Source organism: Rhinatrema bivittatum, chromosome 6 (assembly GCF_901001135.1).
Source record: "Rhinatrema bivittatum chromosome 6, aRhiBiv1.1, whole genome shotgun sequence".
Classification (NCBI taxonomy): Eukaryota; Metazoa; Chordata; class Amphibia; order Gymnophiona; family Rhinatrematidae; genus Rhinatrema; species Rhinatrema bivittatum.
This window is the reverse complement of record NC_042620.1, coordinates 348,218,214-348,243,594: the sequence shown is the minus strand read 5'-3', so window position 1 is coordinate 348,243,594 and position 25,381 is coordinate 348,218,214. Positions and strand designations below refer to the sequence as shown.

General features: G+C 45.9%; 1 protein-coding gene across 5 annotated transcripts in view; it reads left to right on the top strand.

Moving 5' to 3' along the window:
- The window catches only part of LOC115094582 (transmembrane 9 superfamily member 2-like), a 467,181-nt gene that overhangs the window by 363,578 nt on the left and 78,222 nt on the right, over positions 1-25,381 (top strand). The gene's annotated exons all lie outside the window — the stretch shown is intronic.

Here is a 25,381-nt window from a genome sequence, read left to right as displayed (position 1 = left end):
CTAGCAACCACCCCCAGAACATTCTCCAAAATTATGGTGGTCATGGCGGCAACACTGAGGAAGAAAGGGATCTTGGTACACCCTTACCTGGACGACTGGTTGATCAGGGCGATGTCTTCTGAAGAGAGCCAGCAGGTGACCAGCAGAATCAAGAACCTACTGCAGGAGCTCGGTTGGGTTGTGAACATGGTGAAGAGCAGTCTGCAGTCCTCTCAATCTCTAGAGTACCTGGGGGCCCGTTTCGACACAAAACAGAATAAAGTTTTCCTCCCTCCCCCGAGGAGAAGGAAGCTGATGGAACAATTACGATGATTGATGACCAATGCACGCCCCAAGGTATGGGACTATCTTCAAGTCCTCGGCCTTATGGCATCAACCCTGGAGGTCGTTCCATGGGCAAGGGCCCACAAGCGACCACTCCAGTGCTTCTTACTGTAACGCTGGAACCCACTGTCCCAGGACTACTCAATTCGCCTCCAACTACCAGCAGAGGTACGTTTTCAGCTACAGGAAGACCACCTAAGCAGAAGAGTAATCCTATTCCCACTGAACTGGATCGTGCTCACCAAGGGTGGGGAGCCCACTGTCAGGAACTGACGGCCCAGGGACAATAGAGCAAGGAAGAGGCGGGATGGAACACAAACCGCCTAGAAGCTCGAGCAGTCAGACTAGCGTGTCTGCGATTCAGCCACAGACTCAGAGGCAAAGCGATTCGAGTAATGTCAGACAACGCTACAACGGTTGCTTACATCAATCGACAGGGAGGAACCAGGAGCCAGCAGGTGTCTCTGGAGATAGACCCTCTCATGGCATGGGTGGAGATAAATCTACAAGGGATCTCGGCCTCCCACATTGCAGGAAAAGACAACGTCTCAGCAGACTTCCTCAGCAGCGAGAGCCTGGACCCAGGGGAATGGACCCTGTCGACCACAGCCTTCCAACTGATAGTAAATCGCTGGGGCCTCCCAGCCATGGACCTACTAGCCACCTCTCTCAGTGCCCAGGTCCCCAGGTTCTTCAGCCACAGACGAGAGCCACACTCCCAAGGGATCGATGCTCTTGTCCAGACTTGGCCAGAGGAAGACTTACTGTATGCCTTCCCCCCCCCATGGCCACTACTGGGCAAGGTCATCCGCAAGATAGAACACCACAGGGGACTAATTCTACTAGTAGCCCCGGATTGGCCAAGACGCCCATGGTACGCAGACAAACAGACTCCTTGCGGGGAGCCCTCTGTGCCTACCTCCACACAGGGACCTTTTCCAGCAGGGCCCGATTCTTCACGAAGATCCATCTCGATTCTCTCTTACGGTCTGGCCCTTGAGAGGACTTGCCTGAAGAAGCGCGGTTACTCGAAGGCCTTGATTGACACCCTGCTCCACGCGCACAAGTTCTCAACATCTCTGGCATACATACGGATCTGAAGAATTTGCGAAGCCTGGTGCGAGGACCACGGGATACTCCCGTGGACAGCCAAGATCCCCGTGATTCTAGAATTCCTACAGGATGGTATGAAGAAGGGGTTGTCAATCAACTCTCTCAAGGTCCAAGTAGCCGCCCTCTCCTGCTTCAGAGCTGAAGTGAACAGTATCCGTCTTTCAGCTCATCCGGATTTGACCCGTTTCGTAAAAGGGGTTAAGCAACTTTGGCCACCCCTAAAGTGGCTGGTGCCCCTATGGAACCTCAATCTGATATTAGACTTCCTAACGGGGGCTTCCTTCAGACCAACGGGCGGTCTGTCACTACACCTCTTAACATTGAACACTGTATTCCTGGTGGCAATATGTTCAGCTCGTTGCATCTCTGAACTACAGGCACTATCCTGTCGGGAGCCGTTCCTTAGGTTCACTCCTGGAACCATACAGCTGCGCACCGTCCCCTCCTTCCTACCGAAAGTGGTTTCCGAGTTTCATTTGAACCATGCCATCTCCCTACAATCTCCGGATGAACATAAGGACTCAGAAGACTCACGCCTTCTTCGCCATCTAAATGTCGGCAGACTCCTGGTGCGATACCTGGAAAGATCGGAACCGGTGTGCAAAATGAATCGCTTGTTTGTTCTTCACAGCGGGAAGAAGCAAGGAGAAGTGGCCTCGCGGGCAACCATAGCCCGCTGGATCAAAGAAGTAATCAAGGCAGCCCATATAGAGGCAGGAAAGCCCTTACCACTGCAGGTTAAGGCTCATTCTACTGGAGCCCAGACAGTTTCTTGGGCAGAAACCAAGCTGCTGTCGCCCACCGAGATCTGTTGGGTGGCAACGTGGTCCTCCCTACACACCACCTCCAGGTTCTACCGCCTGGATGTTCAGGCCCGAGAAGACGCAGCTTTCGCAAGGGCAGTACTAAGTGGGCCACGGGCAGCCTCCCGCCCTGTCCGGGAGTAGCTTTTGTACATCCCACTGGTCCTGAGTCCATCTGGCTACACGGTAGGAAATGGAGAAATTACTTACCTGATAATTTCATTTTCCTTAGTTATTTATTTATTTAATAACTTTTATATACCGGCATTAGTAGGAGACATCATGCCGGTTCACATGACAACAAAAGAGTGGAAAATACATTATAACAGGGCGGTGGGTGAGGAATAACAGCAACAGAGGAGGCAAGAAGATATAGGTCTGAAAACTGATTAACAGTAACTAAATAATAAAAAATTCAACCAGTAATAAATTAGAAATGTACTGAACGGATAACAGCACCAGTAGAATATTTACAAAGTATCTGGGACGATCTGAGAGGGGAAGCATCTGGGGCAGAGGTTGAGAGGAGAAAAAGGATTAGTCTGGATAGGCTTGCTGGAACAACCATGTTTTTAGTTTCTTTTTAAATTTAATTGGGCAGGATTCTAGATGAAGCATCGTGGGCATGGAGTTCCAGCGTGTGGGGTCTGCAATAGAGATAGCTCGTTCCCTAGTTGATGCGAGGTGTGCTGTTTTTAAGGATGGGACTTGCAGGGTTCCTTTGTGAACTGTTCTCGTAGGATGATTCAGTGAGACAGCGCTGAATGGTATGTCCAGCCAGTGGGAATTGTGAGAGAACAAAGATTTGTGTATGGTGGTTAGTGTTTTATAGAGGATTCGAGAGGGGATGGGGAGCCAATGTAGGTCTTTCAAGATAGGAGTGATGTGGTCAGTTTTCCGGGTATTGGTAATGATTCTGGCTGTTGCATTTTGCAACATTTGGAGGGGTTTGATTGTTGCTTAAGGGAGTCCTAGGAATAGAGAATTGCAGTAATCGAGTTTGGATAAGAGGGAAGATTGAACAACAGTACGGAAATCTTGGGGGTGTAACAGGGGTTTAAGTTTTTTTAGCACGTTAAGTTTGTAAAAACCGTCTTTCAGAATGGAGCTCACATATTTTTTCATGTTTAAATGATTGTCTAGGTAGATTCCAAGGTCTCTTACACAGGGTTGATTAGTAGTTGGATTGGAAGAAGGGTTGGATGAAGACAGGTGTTTGAGAAGAGGATGAGGATAGACAAGCAGGAGTTCCGTCTTGTTAGTATTCAGGGCGAGGTGGAGGTTCGTTAGGAGAGCGTTTATAGGGGTGAGACAGGTTTCCCAGTGCTTCAAAGCATCAGAAAAGGAATTATGGATGGGGATAATGATCTGAATGTCGTCTGCATACAGATAGAAGTTAAGTTTAAGCTCGGTTAGGAGGTGGCATAAAGGAGTGAGGTATATATTAAAGAGGGTGGAAGAGAGGGAAGAGCCTTGTGGGACACCTTGTTGCAAGGGGTGAGAGGTGGAGGTTGCATTGCCGATTTTGACTGAGAATTTTCTATTAGATAGATAGGACTTGAGCCATGCTATGGCCAGGCCGGAGATACCAATGCCTTCTAAGCGGGCAAGGAGATGATTGTGGCATATGGTGTTGAAGGCTGCAGATATGTCCAGGAGGGCAAGGAGGTAGCTGTTGCCCTTATCCATTCCTATAAGGAGGTGATCAGTGAGGATGAGCAGGAGGGATTCGGTGTTAAGGTGCTTACGGAAGCTGAATTGTGAAGCATGAAGGATATTGTGGTTTTCTAAGTAGTCCATAAGCTGTGAGTTAACTACTCTTTCCATTATTATAGACAGATGGACTCAGCATCCCGCCCACGGCTGCCCCAGAGAAGGAGGACCTCGGAAAGCAAACCTCGAAACTAAGCAAATACGGGTAAAGCCGTTGCCTACTCCTAGTTCAAGACACCCACAGTTTGTCCGGTGTCAGCATTAATTGGTTGAGTGCACTGGCGGTCTCCAGTTTTTTAAATCAGTTCAATCAGTTCAATCAAGTTTAATAAGTTTTAATCAAGTTAATTAAGCAAAGATATATCCACAATGGCTTTTCGAAGAGAATACTGAAGAGCTGAAGTGACTATTCCGTCTCCCATCTGCTAGCAGAAGAGCACATAACCCACTGGTCCTGAGTCCATCTGTCTACACTAAGGAAAGTGAAATTATCAGGTAAGTAATTTCTCCATTCACCTCTGTTTTTATCCATGCCTGCAATCATTTGACCTTCCTTCCACTTTTCTTAATGCGTGGAATATATCCGGACTGCGCTTCTAAGATAGTATTTTTTTTAACAGGGGCCATGCCTGTTGCATACTCTTAACCTTTGTAGCTGTATCTTTCAGCTTTTTGTTAACCAGTTTTTCTCATTTTATCAAAGTTTCCCTTTTGAAAGTTTAGTGCTAATCGTGGATTTACTTATTTCCCCCTTCCAGTCATTAATTCAAATTTGATCATATTATGATCACTATTGTCAAGCAACCCCCCTACCGTTAGCTCTCTCAGCAAATCCTGCACTCCATTGAGAATTAGATCTAAAATTGTTCTCCCTCTTGTCAGTTCCTGAACCATTTGCTCCATGAAATTGTCATTTAGTGCATCCAAGAACTTTATCTCTTTAGCGTGTCCTGATGTTACACTTACCCAGACAATATTGGGGTAATTGAAATCTCCCATTATTACTGAACCACTAGTTTGGTCAGCTTCCCTAATTTCTCTTAGCATTTGTCTCTCTTCATTTTGGACAGATGGACAGTAGTATACTCCTATCTCTGTACTCTTCTCCAACACACAAGGGATTTCTACCCATAAAGATTCGATTGTTCATTTACAGCCGAATTTAAAACAGCCGCATGTGTAAAAATCGACACTTACGTGCGTGACCAGGCCCTGCACGCACCGTGCACATTTTCAAAAGGGCCCGGCTACGTGCAGAAGTGCTGATATGTGCAAAAGGGGTGGTCCAGGGGGTGTGGTCTGGGAGGGGCAGGGCGGGATGGAGGTCGGCCGGTGCACACAAACTACTTCTGCTCCAGGGGAGCAATAAGTAGTAAAAAAATAAAAAATAAATTGTAAATTGTGGGGATGTATTTGGGGGTGGGGGGAAGAGGAAGGGTGTTTAGCAAGGGGGTAGGGAACCGGGGAAGGCCCAATTGTATCGCCGCGCATAATTTACTAAATTCCCCCCCGCACACGGCCCACAGATTTTATAACACATGCGTACATTTTAAAATCCGTGTATACCTTTTAAAATCTACCCCTTAGTCTCTTGCAGGATCTTTATCCTGTTGGACTCTGCCATCCCGTACCTAAAGTGCCACCCGCCCCCAAGTCCTCTCTGTCATTGTGATAAAATTTGTACCCTGGTTATCCTCTTCCACCATGTCTCTGAGATACCAATTAAGTCTGTCATCATACACTGCTATACACTCTGTCTCTCTCATCTTACTACTAGATTTCTGGCATTAGCATACAAACATTTCAGAGTGTATTTTTTTTGGATTAACGTTTTGTATTAACGTTCTACTTTTCAGCTGACAGGGATAAAATGGAATCTTTTAGCTCAGGTGAGTCTTTAATTATAGACACATAGACTGTTTCTTATTATTGGAACTTCTCTGTAGGAATGCCCTAACTCTAATGCTTCATTAGTATCATTTGAAGATACTTCCTTCCGAACCATGTGCTGCTGAGTGTCTATCGACTTTCCCCTTTGATTTAGTTTAAAAGCTGCTCTATCTCCTTTTTAAAAGTTAGTGCCAACAGCCTGATTTCACCCTGGTTAAGGTGAAGCTCATCCCTTCGTAAAAGACTCCCCCTTTCCCAAAAGGTTCCCCAGTTCCTTACAAAACTGAATCCCTCATCCTTGCACCATTGTCTCATCCACGAATTGAGATTCCGGAGCTCTGCCTGCCTTTGGGGACCTGTGCTTGTAATAGGGAGCATTTCAGAGAATGCTACCCTGGAGGTTCTGGATTTCAGCTTTCTTCCTAAGAGCCTAAATTTGGCTTCCAGAACCCCCCTTCCACATTTTCCTGTGTCGTTGGTGCCCACATATACCACGACAGCTGGTTCCTCCCCAGCTTTATCTAAAATCCTATCTAGGTGTCGCGTTAGGTCCTGCATCTTCGCACCAGGTAGCCATGTTACCAGACTATCCTCATGCCCACCAGCCCACCCACTATCTACAATTCCTAATAATCGAATCACCAACTATGACTGTTGACCTAACCCTTCCCTCTTGGGCAGTAGCCCTGGGAGAGACATCCTCAGTGCGAGAGGACAATGCATCACCTGGGGAGTGGGTCCTTGCTGTAAGATTTCCTGCTGCACCAGGTTGATGCTTTCCGACCAGGAGACCTTCCTCCTCTAAGGCAGCACCAGGACTACTATGTCCCTGAAGGTCTCATCAATATACCTCACTGTTTGCCTCTGTTCCTCCAGGTCTGTCACTCTAGCCTCTAGTGATTGGACTCATTCTCTGAGACAGGAGCTGTTTGCACCGGGTGCATACATACAACCTCTCACCAGCGGGTAAAAAAAAATCATACATAACACTTGATGGAAAAGACTGGAAGACCCCCCTCTTGCTGCTAGACTGCTGCCTTCATCTTAATTTTGTTCAGTTCCTAGTTAAGTTTAGGTTGCTATGGGAGTAGGAATGTGTACAATTATGGTCCTTTAAATGTATTAGTTTATTCACTATTTATCTGGTAGTGACCTACAAGAGGATGATTAAACTCATTGATAAGGCTGATTACGTTTTTTGTTTTTGGTGTGAAAGTGTCATCTGCCTATAAATCAAAGGGTGAGCTAGAGGTGGGAGGGAGGGAAAAACAAACACACACACACACACTGGGTTTTTGCCTGCCTTCTGACTAGCTATTTAGTACAAGCACACAAACACCCTAAAGAATATACCCCTATAGTTTACTTCTCCCCCAAAACTTTGTTCTAAAATTATCTACAAGTAGTACTTACCGATTCTCTTCAGCCACCTCTCAATGCCCTTCAGTTCTTCCTCTCTTCTCAGCGCCCCTCGGTCTTTTTTTCATCCGAGCACCAGCATGGGATGTACCTTATCACTCTAATATATTCTGCAGTTTTCTGTAAAATTCATAATATCTTTTTTCTTCAAAGTTCCCTCACTTTCTCGACAGCCCACAAACAGCACTTTTCAATTCTATTTAAAAAAAAAAAATTAAACAAAAAACTTTCAAGATATCTTTCAAGAAAGAGCCCACTGTAAAAGGCTTGACTGTACATGTGGTAGGGAAATGTCCATTATAGATAGACATGACCTTTGTTACTGCTGCTTTGTGTACCGCATCACAACCATAGTGGCCGGATGTCCCCATGTTCCCAGAAGTCAAGAGCCTGGATAATGGAGGAACTGCGCGTCTCTCAGAAGCTACAGTATGTTTATTTATTTAAAATATTTATATACCACACTATCCTGGGTCCTAGGCGACTTACAAAGGAAAATAATCATAAAAGGAAACATGTTAAAATGAACTATATATAGACAAGACAATAATATCTTAGGATCTTGTCGGGATTTTCACTAATGAGATTTTGCCATGCTTATTAAACCATATTTTTCCTTTTAATATTGCATAAATACCTATGCATAGTACTTATTTTATTCAGTTTATCTTCAGGGATTTCTTAAGCCAGTTAATTCATTAGTCATAATACATGTGTGATAGAAATAAAACCTGATGCTGCATTGTTGTGAAATAGGGATTTGCAGAAGCCATCTATCTGACATAAGCCAGGAAATCTAAAGGCTGTGTATCGGGTTAGTTTTCCATGTCAGAATTTGCATTTACATGAGTGAATTCATCTGTATATATCACCCCTGAAGAAGAATGCCTATTTTTAAGTGTCGAATATCACTTTTTAAATGCAAAAGAGAAAAAAACAAAGACGTTTGAACATTTTCACAAGTACCTCATCTCTTTGATGTATGATTATAATTCACAGGTGCATACCAGGACTTGAGACGTAAGGAATTCCTATGCAGTCCTTGCACCTATTTATGATGGTCATCTAATATTAATTTGCGTGTCTCCATACTAGTCCCTTGTTGACACTATCACTGCTTTTTGAGGGAAACTTGAACGCAGGCGCGGGCCTGCCTTTCCCTACCTCACCTCGCCGAGAACATCACCGGCCACTCACGCAATCAGCGCCAACCCATCGGAGTCACTGAGCCGTCTGGAACCCGCCAAAAGCCCAGCGGACGCTTCTCTGCACTCTTCCCCCACGCGGCCTGGAAACCCGCCCCTCGACTATGTTACCGGCGGCACCGAGGGAGACTTGAATGCAGGCGCGGGCCTGCCTTTCCCTACCTCACCTTGCCGAGAACATCACCGGCCGCTCAGCGCGACTGGCGCCAACTCATCGGGGTCACTGAGCCACTCAGAACCCGCTGAAAGCCCAGAGGATGCTTCCTTGCATTCTTCCCCCATGCAGCCTGGAGACCCGCCCCTTGACTACGTCACTGGCGGCGCCGAGGGAGACTTGAACGCAGGCGCGGGCCCAAGGCACCATGCGCTGGGCGTCACACACCAAAGGAGCGCGACCAAAGGGGCATGCCCCTTGGTGCGCCCCTTTGAGTTGCCCCTCCCAGCAGGCTACCTCATTGATAACAGAAGATAGACAAACTCAGACACATCATCCTCTACCAACATCCTCCACCCACTTCCAAATTAGAAACTGTAAGTAACTTCATCAACCTGCCCTCTTCAGAGACTTCTCAATCTCTTCCCAACCATCACTCCACAACCTAAAATCCCTGATGACTCCCACAAGCCCTTCCTGACGGACCAAACCACACATTCCCCCACTCCCCCTCCCCCCTCAACGCCTCCAAGATTTATAGAACTCCTACAGAACACTAATACCCGCCCCTATTGTGCCCCCCACGTTCGACTCATCTTAACCATCCAAACTTCAGGATCCTCATCTGCAACACCTCTTTCAAACATTCGTAACTCTTCAACAGCCATGGAATCAAACCCTATACCAATGATCAAAAAATATTCACATGACGACAGCAAACCCTGCTACAGGAGACTGGCCATTCAACCAAGATCACTAATTCCAATCATGATCACCCCTCTAACCCAGTTACTTGGACTATCTTTCTTCTCACTATTACTATGCAACGCCCATTCACTAACAAAAAAGACCCCCATACTAAACGACATTCTACTAGACCACAAACCTGATAAATGCGCCATCACCAAAACATGGCTCAAATAAATACACAGTCCTAATCAACCAACTACCAACTCACCTCTACGACATCATCTCCATTCGAGGAACAAAAGAAAAGGAGGCGGCCTTCTCTTAGCCGCAAAGAAAGAACTCAGACTTTTACTACAACCCACCCATACAGTACCACAATTTGAAATAGCCCTCTTCAAATCCAAACAACTTCAAGTCTGTCTGGTATACACCCCCTCAGGACTTCTCGAAAGTAATGCCTCCCCCCTAATTGAGTTCATTACAGACAACATAGACATCGACATCCTAGGCGACTTTAACTTACACATAGACATCTTTCCCCCAACTCCCACCTGTGAAGCTCTCCTGACCACCCTAAATGCCATAAGCTTCAAACAAATCATTAACAGCCCCACACACAAAGCAGGTCACTCCTTAGACCTAATCTTTATTAACTCACACATACTAAATTCAGAGCCACCCTCATGTACAACTATCCCATGGTCCGATCTCACGATGATTGAAGCAAATCTATCCATATAGAAAAAGGTCATTACCCCACCTAATCAAAGCTCCACAATCCAATTCAGAAAAGCTTGCAACACAGACGACCTGATTGAATCCCTACCAGACGCACTAAACGAACTAGACTTAACCAGCACAGAATCTGCCCTATTAACTTGGAACCACATCACAAACAAAATAGCCAACAAATACTGCCCACTAATAACCAAAGAATTGAAGTCATCCCACAAAAATAAAAACACATGGTAGTCCCCCCGAATTAAAAAAAAAAATAAAACGGCCCTAAGAAAAGCAGAAAAGAAATGGCGAAGCAACCCCACCCCATCTTTATTGACCACATACAAAACCACTCTACACAATTATAGAACCATAATCCTCAAAACCAAACGTGACTTTTACTCCAAGAAAATTCACAACTTCCAGTTCAATGCCAAAGCTCTCTTCTCCTATGTGACCGACCTAACAAAGATATCTCCCCCAGCAATAACTGAAAAAGACTCCAAAGCAAAATGTAACGACCTTGCCCACTTCTTCAAAGATAAAATCACTAAGTTAATGACTAACTTCTCTTCGACAAACACAAACAAAATCACCATGCCAAAAAACCCTGACGCTATTTTAGACGCGTTCGAAACCACCTCCTCCTCAGAAATCGAATCTATCTTTAAAAGAATGAATCCCGCAGCACACCCAGCCGATGCAATCCCTATAAAAGCCCTAAAATCCATATCAAACACACTAGCCAAGCCCCTATCGGAAATCATTAACACATCCCTAACACACGGAGACGTCCCAGTAGCAATGAAAGAAGTCATCGTCAAATCCATTTTAAAGAAACCCCATCTTAACCCCTCAGATCCAGCTAACTTCCGACAGATATCCATTCTCCCCTTCTTAGCGAAACTACTTGAAAAAGTAGTAAACACCCAACTATCCATCCCAATTCGGCTTTTGCAAGTTTGTCAGCACCGAAACACTACTAATCTTCCTCACCGACACAATCCTCAGAGGTATAGATAATGGCCAATCCTATATCCTAGCCATGCTGGACATCTCGGCAGCATTTGATACTATCAATCACAGGATCCTCCTAGACAGACTAACCGAAATTGGTCTAACTGGCACAGCCCTATGTTGGTTCGTTTCATATCTAGAAAACAGATACTATAAAGTCAAAATAGGCAACAACGAATCTGAACCGATTAAACTCACTCAAGGAGTACCCCAAGGTTCATCTCTTTCATCCACACTCTTCAATATCTATATGCTTCCCATATGCAAACTTTTATCCAACCTAGGGCTCACACACTTCATCTATGCAGATGATGTCCAAATTCTAATCCCCATCACTGATTCCATCCCTAAATCAATCCAACTTTGGGAAACCTATTTCAATACCATCAACCAATTACTCACCCAAATTAACCTTGCCCTGAATGCCTCCAAAACCGAATGCCTAATCATACGCCACAAACTAAGGCAAAATACCCTTTCCCACATCAACTCCCATCACCCTAAACAACCCATTGCACAAGATGTAAGAGACCTAGGTGTAATCTTGGGCGGCGAACTGAATTTAAAAAAATTCATTAATTCAACGATAAAAGTGTTTTAAACTACACATACTAAAAAAATTAAGACCCCTCCTACACCACAATGATTTCTAAACCATCCTTCAAGCAATAATCTTCTCCAAGATAGACTACTGCAACTCTATACCTCTAGGACTCCCAACTACTACACTCAAACCCCTCCAAATGCTACAAAATGCCACTGCCAGAGTCCTCACAAGCACCCGAAAAAACAAACATATTACTCCCATTCTAAAAGACCTCCACTGGCTCCCAATCTACTTCAGAATCCTCTTTAAGAGCCTAACAACAATACACAAGATCATAGATAATCAAAACTTACACTAGATAAAACCCCTCATTCAACTTTCAAATAGCAAAAAGAGCCACAAAATCCGCAAACAAAGGGACCCTGCCAACACCCGCACCCAAACTAACACACCTGAACTCCACCAGGGAACGAGCACTATCAATTGCCGGAGCTTCCAACTGGAACTCCATACCCCAAGAGCTAAGACTAGAACCCAGCACACAAACCGCCCCCCCCCCCCCCCCATCGATCAGTCAAGCCCACCCATAATATACGCCCTTGTAAATAGCTCTTCTGCCTACCAATCTTCTTAGACCATATATATAAAGAATAAGCAAAAAAAAAAGGGCAATGCAATTAGCCATCTGCCCTCACCTCACTAACCTATTTTTTCTGTATATAGTTAAAATAAAGTTAACTATTGACCTTCTCTCTTCTCACCCTTAAGCTTCACCCGACTCTCTGTAATTCATCTGTCCTGAAATATTGTAATGTTGAATTTAAAATTTTTAATGTTGAGATGTAATTTTTGTCTCGTTTTATTTTCCATGTGATCATACTTGTTCAATGTAAACTGATATGATGTGCAAACGAACGTCAGTATAGAAAAGCAATAAATAAATAAAATAGTGTATATGCCATCTTTTTTTATATATTTCCAAAGTATTTGATATCACTGCATACTCCTTGTCGGCCTCCATGCAAGCACACCACATTGCTTGGTTAAGAGCCAGTTGCTTGCCTTGGGCGATGATTTTTTTGGAGACAATCGTAGAGAAACAGTAGCTGAAATAGAGAAATAGCATATGGGGTCCACTTCCTTTCCACGGGATCAGAACAGCTGCCTTCTGCAAGGTATACTTACTAGACTTTTAAAAGACCATATTTTCCAAGTCACCCTTTCTGGAAATTCCAGTGTTACCGGATCCCGATTCTACTTCCACAACAGTAACAACTTCCGGTGCGAACTTCGCAGTGTGAATGCTGTCAACCAAAAGCAACTTAGCAAGTGTTCAGCCCAAGCTTGGACCAAGCTTTTGACCACTTTTCAAATCCAGCAACCATCCTTTCCAGTAAGGAGATAATCCAGCACAACCTGAAGGAATGGTGCAGAAATCACTGGATTCTCAAGATTATAAAGTCTGGATACCGTTTGCATTTCTACCTCATGCTCAACCTTCAATCTGGATCTGTCTTACTCCGTCCAACTCTGCCTGGAGCTGGAGTTGCTCCTCAAATAGTGGGCAATAGAACCAGTCCTTTCTTATTTCCATGGCTAGGGGTGGAAAAGGGTAAACAGGAGTGCCTCAGGGATCTGTACTTGGACTGTTGCTTTTCAATATATTTATAAATGATCTGGAAAGGAATACGATAAGTGAGGTTATCAGATTTGCGGATGATACAAAATTATTCAGAGTAGTTAAATCACAAGCAGATTGTGATACATTACAGGAGGACTTTGCAAGACTGGAAGATTGGGTATCGAAATGGCAGATGAAATTTAATGTGGACAAATGCAAGGTGTTGCATATAGGGAAAAATAGCCCTTGCTGTAGTTATACGATGTTAGGTTCCATATTAGGAGCTAGCAGCCGGGAAAAAGATCTAGGCATCATAGTGTATAATACTTTGAAATCGTCGGCTCAGTGTGCTACAGCAGTCAAAAAAGCAAACAGAATGTTAGGAATTATTAGGAAGGGAATGGTTAATAAAAGTGAAAATGTCATAATGCCTCTGTATCACTCCATGGAGAGACCGCACCTTAAATACTGTGTAAATTCTGGTCACCACATCTCCAAAAAGATATAGTTGTGATGGAGAAGGGCAACCAAAATGATAAAGGGGATGGAACAGCTCCCCTATGAGAAAAGGCTGAAGAGGTTAGGGCTTTTTAACTTAGAGAATCTATGGCTGAGGGGGAATATGATCGAGGTTTTTAAGATCATGAGAGGTCTTGAATGACTAGATGTGAATCGGTTATTTACACTTTCAGATAATAGAAGGACTAGGGGGCATTCCATGAAGTTAGCAAGTAGCACATTTAAGACTAATTGGAAAAAATTCTTTTTCACTCAACGCACAATTAAGCTCTGGAATTTGTTGCCAGAGGATGTGGTTAGTGCAGTTAGTGTAGCTGGGTTCAAAAAAGGTTTGGATAAGTTCTTGGAGGAGAAGTCCATTAACTGCTATTAATCAAGTTGACTTAGGGAATAGCCACTGCTATTAATTGCATCAGTAGCATGGGATCTTCTTGGTGTTTGGGTACTTGCCAGGTTCTTGTGGCCTGGTTTGGCCTCTGGAAACAAGGGTTTGATGGACCCTTGGTCTGACCTAGCATGGCAATTTCTTATGGTTCTCCTGCTACTTTCTTAGGAGCGGTGAGGTGTTGCTGGTGGTTTAGGGGCCAGGTTTGCATGTAGAGAGACGTAAGAACAGCACTGTACACCTCGGTGAAGATTTGTCATTTGGAGTGAGGAAAGTTTCACAAAGATGAAATTTCTACTATGTTCTCTTACCCTAGCTTGATGGTCTCTATAACAGGGGTAACATCAAGCTAGGGTGAGAGAACATAGTACAAAATTTCATCTTTGTGAGACTTTCCTCACTCCAAATGACATCAAATCTTCTCTCTACATGCAAAACTGGCCCCTAAACCACCAGCAACACCTCACCTCAACCTATTAGATAGCCCTCCTATAGAGATATAAATAGGTGCACACACAGTGAGGCCCTCCCCAGAGGCGCTCTCTCTCTCTCTAATCCTCTCCCTTTCCCCCTTCTCTCTCCCCATTTGTGAGGAAAGTCTCACAAATGGGGAGAGAGAATCTGGCTTGGAGGTAAGCTAAGGGCTTATCGCATGCGAAAAGTGCCGTTAACGCATGCGATAAGCCCTTAACGAATGTGAAAGCACCATAACGTATGGTGCGATGCAAATCTGAAAAAGAGGAGGAGTTAGGGGCGGGAGTGGGCTGGGTTTACCATTTTGCGAAGTCCTATCACACAGCTTTAATGCCAATTTTAGCTACACTTTTTTTAGTAGTGTTAAGCCGTGCGATAGGTTGTGTTAAGGCTTCATCACATTTTGTGATGCGTTTCCAAAGGCCTGTTTTACTAGGTTTCAAGCTCCTGGAGCACCAGCCTTGATTGAGAGAGAGATTGAGAGAGAGAGAGAGAGAGAGACTAGCCATAATGCCCTTGCCCTAGATAGGTGAGGTTTAGGTATTAGTGTAGGGGTTAGGGGCCACTTTGACATTCAAAGTGAGACGTACGAACAGAACAGTGCTCTCTTGTGAAGATTTGATGTCCCTCGGAGTGAGGAAACTTACCCAAAGATGAGATTTGTGCAATGTTCTCTCAACCTAGCTAGATGTTACCCAGGTAGAGAGTCAAAGTGGCCCCTAACCCCTACACTAATACCTAAACCTCACCTCGAGTTACTAGGTGGGCCTCCCATGTAGGAAATACCACATTCTGGCACTTATCTCAAAGTGCGAAAAAGTTATCGCAATTTGTGGTAACTTAGCTCTTTCAATAGGTATTAGCGCAAATTATGATTAACTGCCTATTACCATAAAACATGCCCCTTTTTCTATCGCAGGCGATATTTAGTGCTTTTTGATAAATCCAGGCCTTTATTTGTTGTGTTTTCTCAGTTGGACATGCATTGGTGGTTAACTGATGTCTTTTTTATAAGTAGGGCTATTATGCTTGGTAGAGGGAGTTTGTGTTGCTGTTATTGTGATAACACCAGAATATCTTTTTTGTATGGTGAGTTGTACAGGGAATGTTCTAGTTCTGCTGGTGGGGGTGGGGTTAGCCTTGTGACTGTCATGTGTTCAGTGTGTCTCGCGTGTGAGGACCATCTATTAGGTGTGTCCCGACAGAAAAAAGGTTGAGAACCACTGACCTAGGCAATTGGACCTCTTTCTTCCAGCCCTTGAGGACTGGAAGAGGAAATGTGTTGGGGGCCCGCATGGGCAGGAAGAAGGATGCCTAATCATCGTAGCTGGAAGGAGTGGCCAGAAGAAAAGACTGAGAGAGTCAATTGCAGCATCGGCCAGCCGCAAGGTAGGAGAGAGGCAGGATCGGTTGGGCTGTGCAGTTGAAGAGAGGCAGCGATCGACCGGGCTGTGCAGTTGAAGAGAGGCAGCGATCGGCCGGGCCGCGCAGCAGGAGAGAGGCAGCCATCGGCCGGACCGCGCAGCAGGAGAGAGGCAGCGATCGGCTGGGTGTGCTGCAGAAAAGAGGCAGCATCTCTGCTGAACGAGGAAGACGGTGGAGGCCTCCTGATGCCATGGAAGTCCAAGGAGAAAGCTGCTGATGCTGCGTGCACCTAGGATGGAGAGTAAAAAATATATATGCGTGTGAGCATGTGTGAGTGCATTTGTATATGAGAGTATATGGGGAGAGAGAGCATGTGGGGGAAAAAAGAGTGTGTGTTTGAGAGAGTATGTGAGGAAAAGCAAGTGTGTGGGGTGAGAGCCTGTGGTGGAGAGAGAGCATTTGTGTTTGAGAGAGCATGTAGGGGAGAGAGAGAGCAAGTGTATGAATATGTTTGAGTAAGCAAGTATGCCTGTGTTGGAGCGTGTATATGTGAGAGAGAGGAGAAAGTCTTTGTATCGCATCCACCGCCTCCTCTCATTAATCCATGACAAGTTCAGACTGAAAATCAAAAGTTCCCAGCTATGGATTGTGGGATATTTTTTATCCTTATTTTAATTATTGAGTAGTGTTTGCTGTTTTGAAATATTTTATTGGTGTTTGTTAAAGCTTTCAAAATTTGCATGAGTCTTTAATTATTGGATATTCTATTCATCAGCTATTTTGAAATTTTTATTAGTATGATTTTACTATTAAGATTAATGATTTATATATCTTGATTTTATTGATTGTTTCATGAGGAATGGTGAAATTTCTGTTTTTCCATTGTTGAATTGTATTGTCTGGCGTGTTGCGTTTTACAGTTCAGTTTGTCTGCACATTTCTATTTATACTTTGTGTCTTCTGTATTTGGTGAGGGTTTCATGTAAAATATGTTATAAACGCATAATTTAAAATTGTGTATGGGGGGGAGGGAGCGCCAGGCTGTAAGGTTTGCCTAGGGTACCTAATACCCTTGCATCGGTCCTGGCCAGGCCATTATAGCATGTAAACCCCTTGTTTATTTTAGGTTGAGTGCCAGGCCATTATAGCATGTAAACCCCTTGTTTATTTTAGGTTGAGTGCCACAGGGCACTTGCCAAATTCTTTCATGAGAAAATCGCAAAAATCATGACCCGATTTCCTAACAACAATCTTCCTGCCAAACCCATCCCCAATATACATCATGCCACATTCAATTCCTTTGATCACCGGCTCCTTAGAAATTGAAAACACCATTAAAAAAATGAAGCCAGCCACACATCCTAGTGATACTATACCTACAAAACTCCTCATATCTATCCCTGAAATAATTGCTCCACACATTGCTAATATTATCAATTGCTCCCTTACCCATGGTGAAGTTCCTACCCCAATGAAACAAGCCATCATTAAACCCATACTAAAGAAACCCAAAGCTGAGCCCTCTGACCTCTCTAATTACCGGCCCATTTCCAATCTACCTTTCCTAGCAAAAATTCTTGAAAAAATTGTAAACACACAACTTACAGATTACCTGGAAAAGCATAATTTTCTCGCTCCTACTCAATTTGGCTTTCATAAGCATCTTAGCACCGAAACCCTTTTCATCTCACTCACCAACGCCATCCTCACTGGGCTGGACAAAGGGCACTCCTACCTCATAGCCATGCTTGATATATCGGCAGCATTTGACACCATAAACCACAATAATCCCAATTCTCTCCAACATTCAACCTCCAAGCAACAATTTTCTTTTTACAACCATCCTGGCAACCTACCCTAAGCATTATCAACATCCAGAATTTTCATTATTTCTGATCTCTTCCTTATTGTTAAAAACTACATTTATTTGAATTGATCAATTCATTGTAAATCACACACTTCCCTTTTTGGAAAGTCTACCATTTTACGGGTTACTATACTATGTTAAAGTTACTATCTTTTCTTCTTCTTGCTCCTAGTTGTACAACTCCTTGTTTTATTGTAACTGCATCTATACTATGTTTAATACATATTATCTCGTTCTCTGTTACGGTTATCACCCCATTGTTTATTGTAAACCGGCTTGATGTGACATTTTCACGAATGCCGGTATAGAAAAAATCTAAATAAATAAATAAATAAATTTCCCATCTCAGTGAAATAGGTATAGCTAATACCCCACTGCGCTGGTTTGAATCCTATCTTCAAGATAGACAATACAAAGTCTACTTTGGGGACAAAGAATCACAACTATACAACATAAACCATGGAGTACCCCAGGGTTCTGCCCTATCTTCTACCCTATTTAATATATACATCCTCCCCCTCTGTCACCTCCTTTCTGAACTTGGTCTCTTGTACTTCATCTATGCTGATGATGTACAAATTGTCATCCCAATCACTGACTCGCTGACCAATGCCCTCAAAAAATGGGAAACTGCCCTCTCAGACATTAGCGCGCTCCTCACCAGCATCAACTTAGCCATCAATCCTGACAAAACCGAACTCATGATAATCTCCCCAACAAAGGCAACAACAAAGAATCCTCCACACTCTCTCCTCTCCCTTTGGCCATCTCTACTGAAAATGTCAAAAACCTAGGTGTCACTATAGACAGCCATCTTAATTTTAAAAAACACATCAATAATACTATAAAAGATGGATACTTCAAACTGCACACCCTTAAGAAACTAAAACCCCTCCTATACCAATGTGATTTCCGCACAGTGCTTCAAACCCTATTATTTGCTAAAATTGACTACTGTAACGCCCTCCTGTTAGGCCTTCCCAATTCCACCATCCTACCGCTGCAAATGTTACAAAATGCTGCGGCCCGTATCCTCACCAATACAAGAAGGTCAGATCATATCACTCCCATACTTAAAGAATTGCATTGGCTACCAGTCGCTCAAAGAATCACCTTCAAAGTCCTATCACTAATACATAAGACCCTATACACTGAGAACATGATCTGGCTCAATAATGCCATTCAGTTCCGCAAACACTCCAGAACCCCCAGACCGCAACACGCAGCCACACTCCAGTTACCCCCTCACAAAACTACCAGACTCGACACAACCAGAAAACGTGCCTTTGCCATAGCTGGCCCCTCCTGCTGGAACAGTTTGCCACCTGATCTTCGTCAGGAACTATGCCCAAAGAAATTCAAGCAGAAACTTAAAACATGGTTATTCTTAAAAGCCTTCACATAAAGTACCAACATCACATCCTGCTATTCCCCTCATGCTTTTCCCTGAGACTAAACTTATGTAAATTTGAAAATATGCATTATCCTTTTGAGTTACATAAAGTACTCCTTTCTAATATCTTTATAAAGTTGATGCCTAGTAATCTATTGTACCTAATGTACTTAATGTATTTATCCTATGTATTAATTTTAATGTAATCATCTTATTTCTACTTTTTTTCATTTTTCCTCTTCCTCCCCATCCCTGTTTGCATTCCCATGTATCAATTCTTCCTCTGCTCTAACTTAACTTTGTTATAATCTCCTAATGACCTTTCTTAAGTTGAATATTAATTGTAAAGCACTGCCGCTAATTTCTATCTGTTCCAGCGCTGCTGCTAAAATTTTGTTGATTGTTAACCGACATGATGTTACTAAACGAATGGTGGTATATAAAGAACCTCAAATAAATAAATAAATAAATACAATTTCTTGAGACATCTGTCTCCCAACATGGTTTCCTGATAACCCTCAGTAATATGAGGTTGACATAATATGGTGCACACGGGATTTTATTTTTTAAATTTTCGTTGTATTCCCTTCCTTTGTTTCTGTTGTGACATTGAATGCTTCTAAAGAAGGTTAATTTCTGAAGAGTACTATCATTTTATTTAATGATGGTTCATTTGATGCTTTTTGTTGCTTTTTTTGGTGGGGGGTGGGGAGAGGGGGTGTTGCATCATGTTTTATTTGCATGTGATCTGAAAACTAGTAGGTGGCTGATGGTACCTATGCATTTCAAATTATGACCACCACAGGATTTCTATCTGCAACTCTGTAAGGCCTATAAATTTAAACATGTCCTTAAATATATTCTTTCCTAGCGTGTAGCCAGATGGACTCAGAACAAGTGGGTATAGTGTGCTCGTGCTAGCAGTTGGAGACGGATCTGACGTCAGCACGGGTACATATACCCGCACAGGAAGTGAAGCAACTCAGTAATTTCCGTCTCCAAAGCAGTTTGGAGAGCCTGCACGCTCGCTGAGCGTGTTTTCCAATACTACTTTCTACGTATTATTGAGTGCATATTGTATATTATTGTGTGTATATTGCTGACCGCATATGCTTGAGCGCATATTGTATATTATTGAGCGTATAATGCTGACTGCATATTATTGAGCGCCTATTGCATATCATTAAGCGTATATTGCTGACCGCATATTATTGAGCGCCTGTTGCACATCATTAAGCGTATATTGCTGACCGCATATTATTGAGCGCATATTATTGAGCGTATATTTCTGACCGCATATTATTGAGCGCATATTGTATATTATTGAACGTATATTGCTGACCGCATATTATTGAGCGCGTAGTATTGAGCGCATATTGTTGGGCGCATATTATTATTAAGCGCCGGCGCCCTGCATTTGCAAGCCGCGATGGAACATTTAAACGCCCCAGCGTCTCCCGTGGTGGCGCCTCCTGATTCCGGCGTGAAAGCTCTCGGCCTCTGCTCAGCATGCCAGCTTAGAGCCACACAGAGCGAGGAGCCAGACTCCCTTTGTGCCCAATGTGAGGAGGCTGTGGGAGCCTCGGGCCAGGACCAGTCTCAACCGAGGTTTGTCGACAGTTCCCCAGGGGCCACCCCGGACTTAGCGGGCAGTCTCGAACAACCAGGGATCCCAGGGGACCTGGTACCCAGCTGGCTAGAGACCGCTTCCATTTCCTGGGTGGATTTGTTTAAAGGGATCCATGCCTTTGTACAGATGCAGTCAGCTTCCCGGCCAGGCCCTGCTGCTGCTTCGGCTGACCCTGCCCCTGGGCCCTCTCGCCCTTATCGTGGGCACCCGCCTCCGGGCAGCACGGCTCATGCGGACCCTGATGTTTCAGAGGACGAGTCCGAACCCCCGAGGAGGGGGAACTTCCCTCGGGGATTGAGCCATATCGAACTATGCAGTGGTTCTTTCCCAAGGAAGATCTCTCCGACCTGGTTTCTCGGTGCCTGACGGAGTTGGCTATTCCTGGCCCCAGCACTATGGAGGCAGCTACGCAGAACCCGTGCTGGAAGGTCTTCGTCCTACAGCCCGTCATTTTCCCTTCCTGCAAGCAGCACAACAACTGATAGATTTGGAGTGGACTGCGCCAGAGGCCTCATTCAAAGGGGGTCGGGCCCTGACGGGCATGTACCCCCTGGACCCGGCAATCAAGGAGATGCTGGCATGCCCCCAGGTGGACGCCTTGGTTAGCGCTGTGGTCAAGCGCACTACCATTCCAGTTGAGGGGGGGGGGGCGGCCCTCAAGGAGCCTCATGACCGGCGGCTGGACGCCATCCTGAAACAGACCTTTGAGGTGGCAGCTCTATCTTTGCGGATCGCAACCTGCTGCACAGTGGTGACGCGTTCCTATTTGTCACAGGTCAGGAACAATGCTCCGGCAGCGGATATGGAGTCAGCTCTCTCGTTCCTCACGGATGCCGCATCCGACCTAGTCCGTACAACAGCCAAGGGGGTCTCATCCTCAGTAGCAGCCAGGAGGCAGCTCTGGATACGGAACTGGTCAACCGATGCTCCTTCTAAGACACGCCTCACCAGAATGCCCTTTAAGGGCTCTCTTCTGTTTGGCAGCGACCTTGATAAACTGGCCAGCACATGGGGCGCCTCTCCGGTACCTCGACTGCCGGAAGACAGGTTCAAAAGGAACCAGCGCGCCTTTCCGAGGCCATCCAGAGGCAGAAGCTCCCAACGCTTTATTCCCTATAGGACTCAGGCCAGGAACCAGTCCTTTCGGACCAAGCAGCACAAGAGGGGAGCCGGCTCGGGTTCAGGTCCCGGCCGCGCCTCCCAATGAGAATCAGCCGATCCATCCGGGGGACGGAGCCATAGGGGGCAGGTTAACCCTCTTCTACCCCAGATGGGTCGAGATTACGTCGGACCAGTGGGTCCTCGCCATCATCCGAGAAGGCTATTATCTGGACTTCCATCATATCCCTCCGGACAGGTTTGTGGAATCCCCGTGTCCAATCCACAAGAAGGCAGCATTGGAAGCTACCCTGGCGAGGCTCCTGTCCTTGAAAGCCATAGTCCCAGTACCTGCATGGGAAATGGATTCTGGACACTATTCCATTTATTTCATGGTACCCAAGAAAGAGGGCACTTTCCGGCCCGTATTGGACCTCGAGTCAGTCAACCGATACTTAAGGGTCCCGAGTTTTCGCATGGAAACTCTGCACTCAGTCAAGACCACAGTACAGCCAGGGGAATTCCTCACGGCCTTGGACTTGTCAGAAGCCTACCTGCATATCCCGATCCATCGGGATCATCAGCGCTACCTATGCTTCAAGGTTCTGGGACGACACTTCCAATTCCGGGCTTTGCCCTTCGGGTTAGCCACGGCACCGCGGACCTTCACCAAGGTGATCGTAGTGGTAGCAGCGGCGCTCAGACGGGAGGGAAACCTTGTCCATCCCTACCTAGACGATTGGCTGATCAGGGCGAAATCACGAGAGGAGAGCCATCGGGCAACCAACAGAGTGATCGCCCTTCTGGAAAGCCTGGGATGGGTAGTCAACCTAAACAATAGTTGCCTACAGCCTTCCCAATCACTGGAATACCTGGGAGTCCAGTTCGACACCCAGGCAGACAAAGTCAGTCTCACCGCCAAGAGAAGGTTAAACTTCAGACGCGTCTACGGTCCTTGATGGGAGCCAGCCGGCCCATAGCTTGGGATTATCTGCAGGTTCTTGGTCTCATGGCATCCACCCTGGAAGTGGTACCCTGGGCAAGAGCCCATATGAGACCTCTACAACGCTCCCTGCTCTCTCGATGGAGCCCCGCTTCCGGAATTACTCCGTGCATCTACCTCTACCAGCCAGAGTGTGGACCCAGCTATGGTGGTGGTTGCAGTCCAACCACACGAGCAGGGGGTCAAAGATGTCCTCCCCCACGTGGATTCTGCTCACCACAGATGCCAGCCTGAGCGGATGGGGAGCACACTGCGAAGAACTCACCGCCCAAGGGCGGTTGAACAGAGAAGAGTCAGGGTGGAACATCAACCGTCTAGAAGCACGGGCAGTCCGGTTAGCCTGCCTGCAATTTGCTCACAGACTGCGGAACAGGGCAGTCAGAGTGATGTCCGACAACGCCACCACGGTGGCATTCATCAACCGTCAGGGCGGAACCAGAAGCCGACAGGTGTCCCTAGAGATAGCCCCGCTGATGGCTTGGGCAGAGGCGAATCTCCAGGACATCTCCGCCATCCACATTGCCGGAAGGGACAACACCGCTGCAGACTTCCTCAGCAGGGAAAGCCTAGATCCGGGAGAATGGCAGCTGTCCCCCACAGCTGTTCAGATGATTGTGGATCAGTGGGGGACTCCGGACATGGACCTACTAGCGGACAGGTCCAATGCTCAAGTACCCAGATACTTCAGCTGCAAGCGAGATCCGTTCTCTCACGGGATCGACGCCCTGGATCAGCCATGGCCTCCAGGGACTCTGCTATACGCCTTTCCTCCGTGGCCCCTGCTGGGCGCCCTTATACACAAGATTCAGAATCACAAGGGCCTAGTTCTTCTAGTGGCACCAGACTGGCCAAGAAGACCCTGGTACGCGGACATGAGAAGACTACTGGCAGGGGAGCCCCTTCCCCTACCTCCTCTCAGGAACCTGCTTCATCAGGGTCCCATCCTCCACGAGGATCCGGCTCAGTTCTCTCTTACAGTCTGGCCATTGAGAGGGCTAGGCTGAAGAAAAGAGGTTACTCGGAGCCGGTGATAGATACACTCCTCCGAGCTCGCAAGTTTTCCACATCCCTCACCTACGTAAGGATCTGGAGAGTATTTGAAGCCTGGTGCGACACTCATGGCACCAATCCACATGCGACCACAATCCCTATTGTTTTGGATTTCCTGCAGGATGGGCTTCAGAAGGGTCTCTCCCTCAGCTCCATCAAGGTCCAGGTGGCTGCGCTGTCTTCCTACGGTCCCCGGAGGGATGGCAAGACTATTGCCATGCACCCAGATGTTTCCTGCTTCCTGAAAGGAGTCAAGCACCTTCGTCCGCCACTGAAGTGGCCAGTGCCCCTGTGGAACCTCAACATAGTTTTGGATTTCCTCGCGGGATCCACCTTCAGACCCCTTTGGGGCCTGTCTCTCCGTTCTCTAACTTTGAAGATGGTGTTCTTGCTGGCTGTGTGTTCAGCACGCCGCATTTCGGAACTACAAGCGCTGTCCTGCCGTGATCCCTTTCTTAGAATCACTCCAGAGGCTATCCATCTTCGCACGGTTCCATCCTTCTTGCCTAAGGTAGTCTCACAATTTCACTTCAACCAAACCATATCCTTGCCAACCACGGCGGGTTTGAAGAAATCAGAAGAAGGGCGTTTGCTACGCCATCTCGACATCGGCAGATTGCTGCCCAGATATCTGGAAATGACAGAAGCAGTACGAAAGACTGACCATCTGTTCGTCCTTCACAATGGGAAGAAACAAGGAGAAGCGGCCTCACAGCCCACCATCGCCCGCTGGATTAAAGAAGTTATCAGAGCGGCCTACGTAGAGGCCGGGAAGTCACCACCTCTACAAGTCAAGGCTCATTCTACCAGAGCCCAAGCAGCATCTTGGGCAGCATCTAGGATGCTGTCACCCACAGAGATATGTAAAGCGGCGACATGGTCCTCCCTCCATACCTTCTCCAGGTTTTATCGTCTGGATGTCCAGGCCAGGGAGGACACAGCATTTGCGAGGGCGGTCCTATGCGGTCCTCAGGCAGCCTCCCGCCCGCTTCGGGAGTAGCTTTTGTACATCCCACTTGTTCTGAGTCCATCTGGCTACACGCTAGGAAATGTTGAGATTACTTACCTGATAATCTCGTTTTCCTTAGTGTAGACAGATGGACTCAGCATCCTGCCCGGCTGCCGGTATACATGGGTTTCACCGATTCAAGGTAGGCCATGTCATTTTCTTACATAAGAGCGTCCACTTTACCAGGTGTCAACGCCTTCCGGTTGGGAACGCTGGCGGTCTCCAGCTACTATCAATCGGTCAGGGGAATCCTGTTTCACTAATTATTGATCGTCAGTACACATATATCCATAACAGCTTTTGCAAGGAAGATTACTGAGTTGCTTCACTTCCTGTGGGGGTATATGTACCCGTGCTGACGTCAGATCTGTC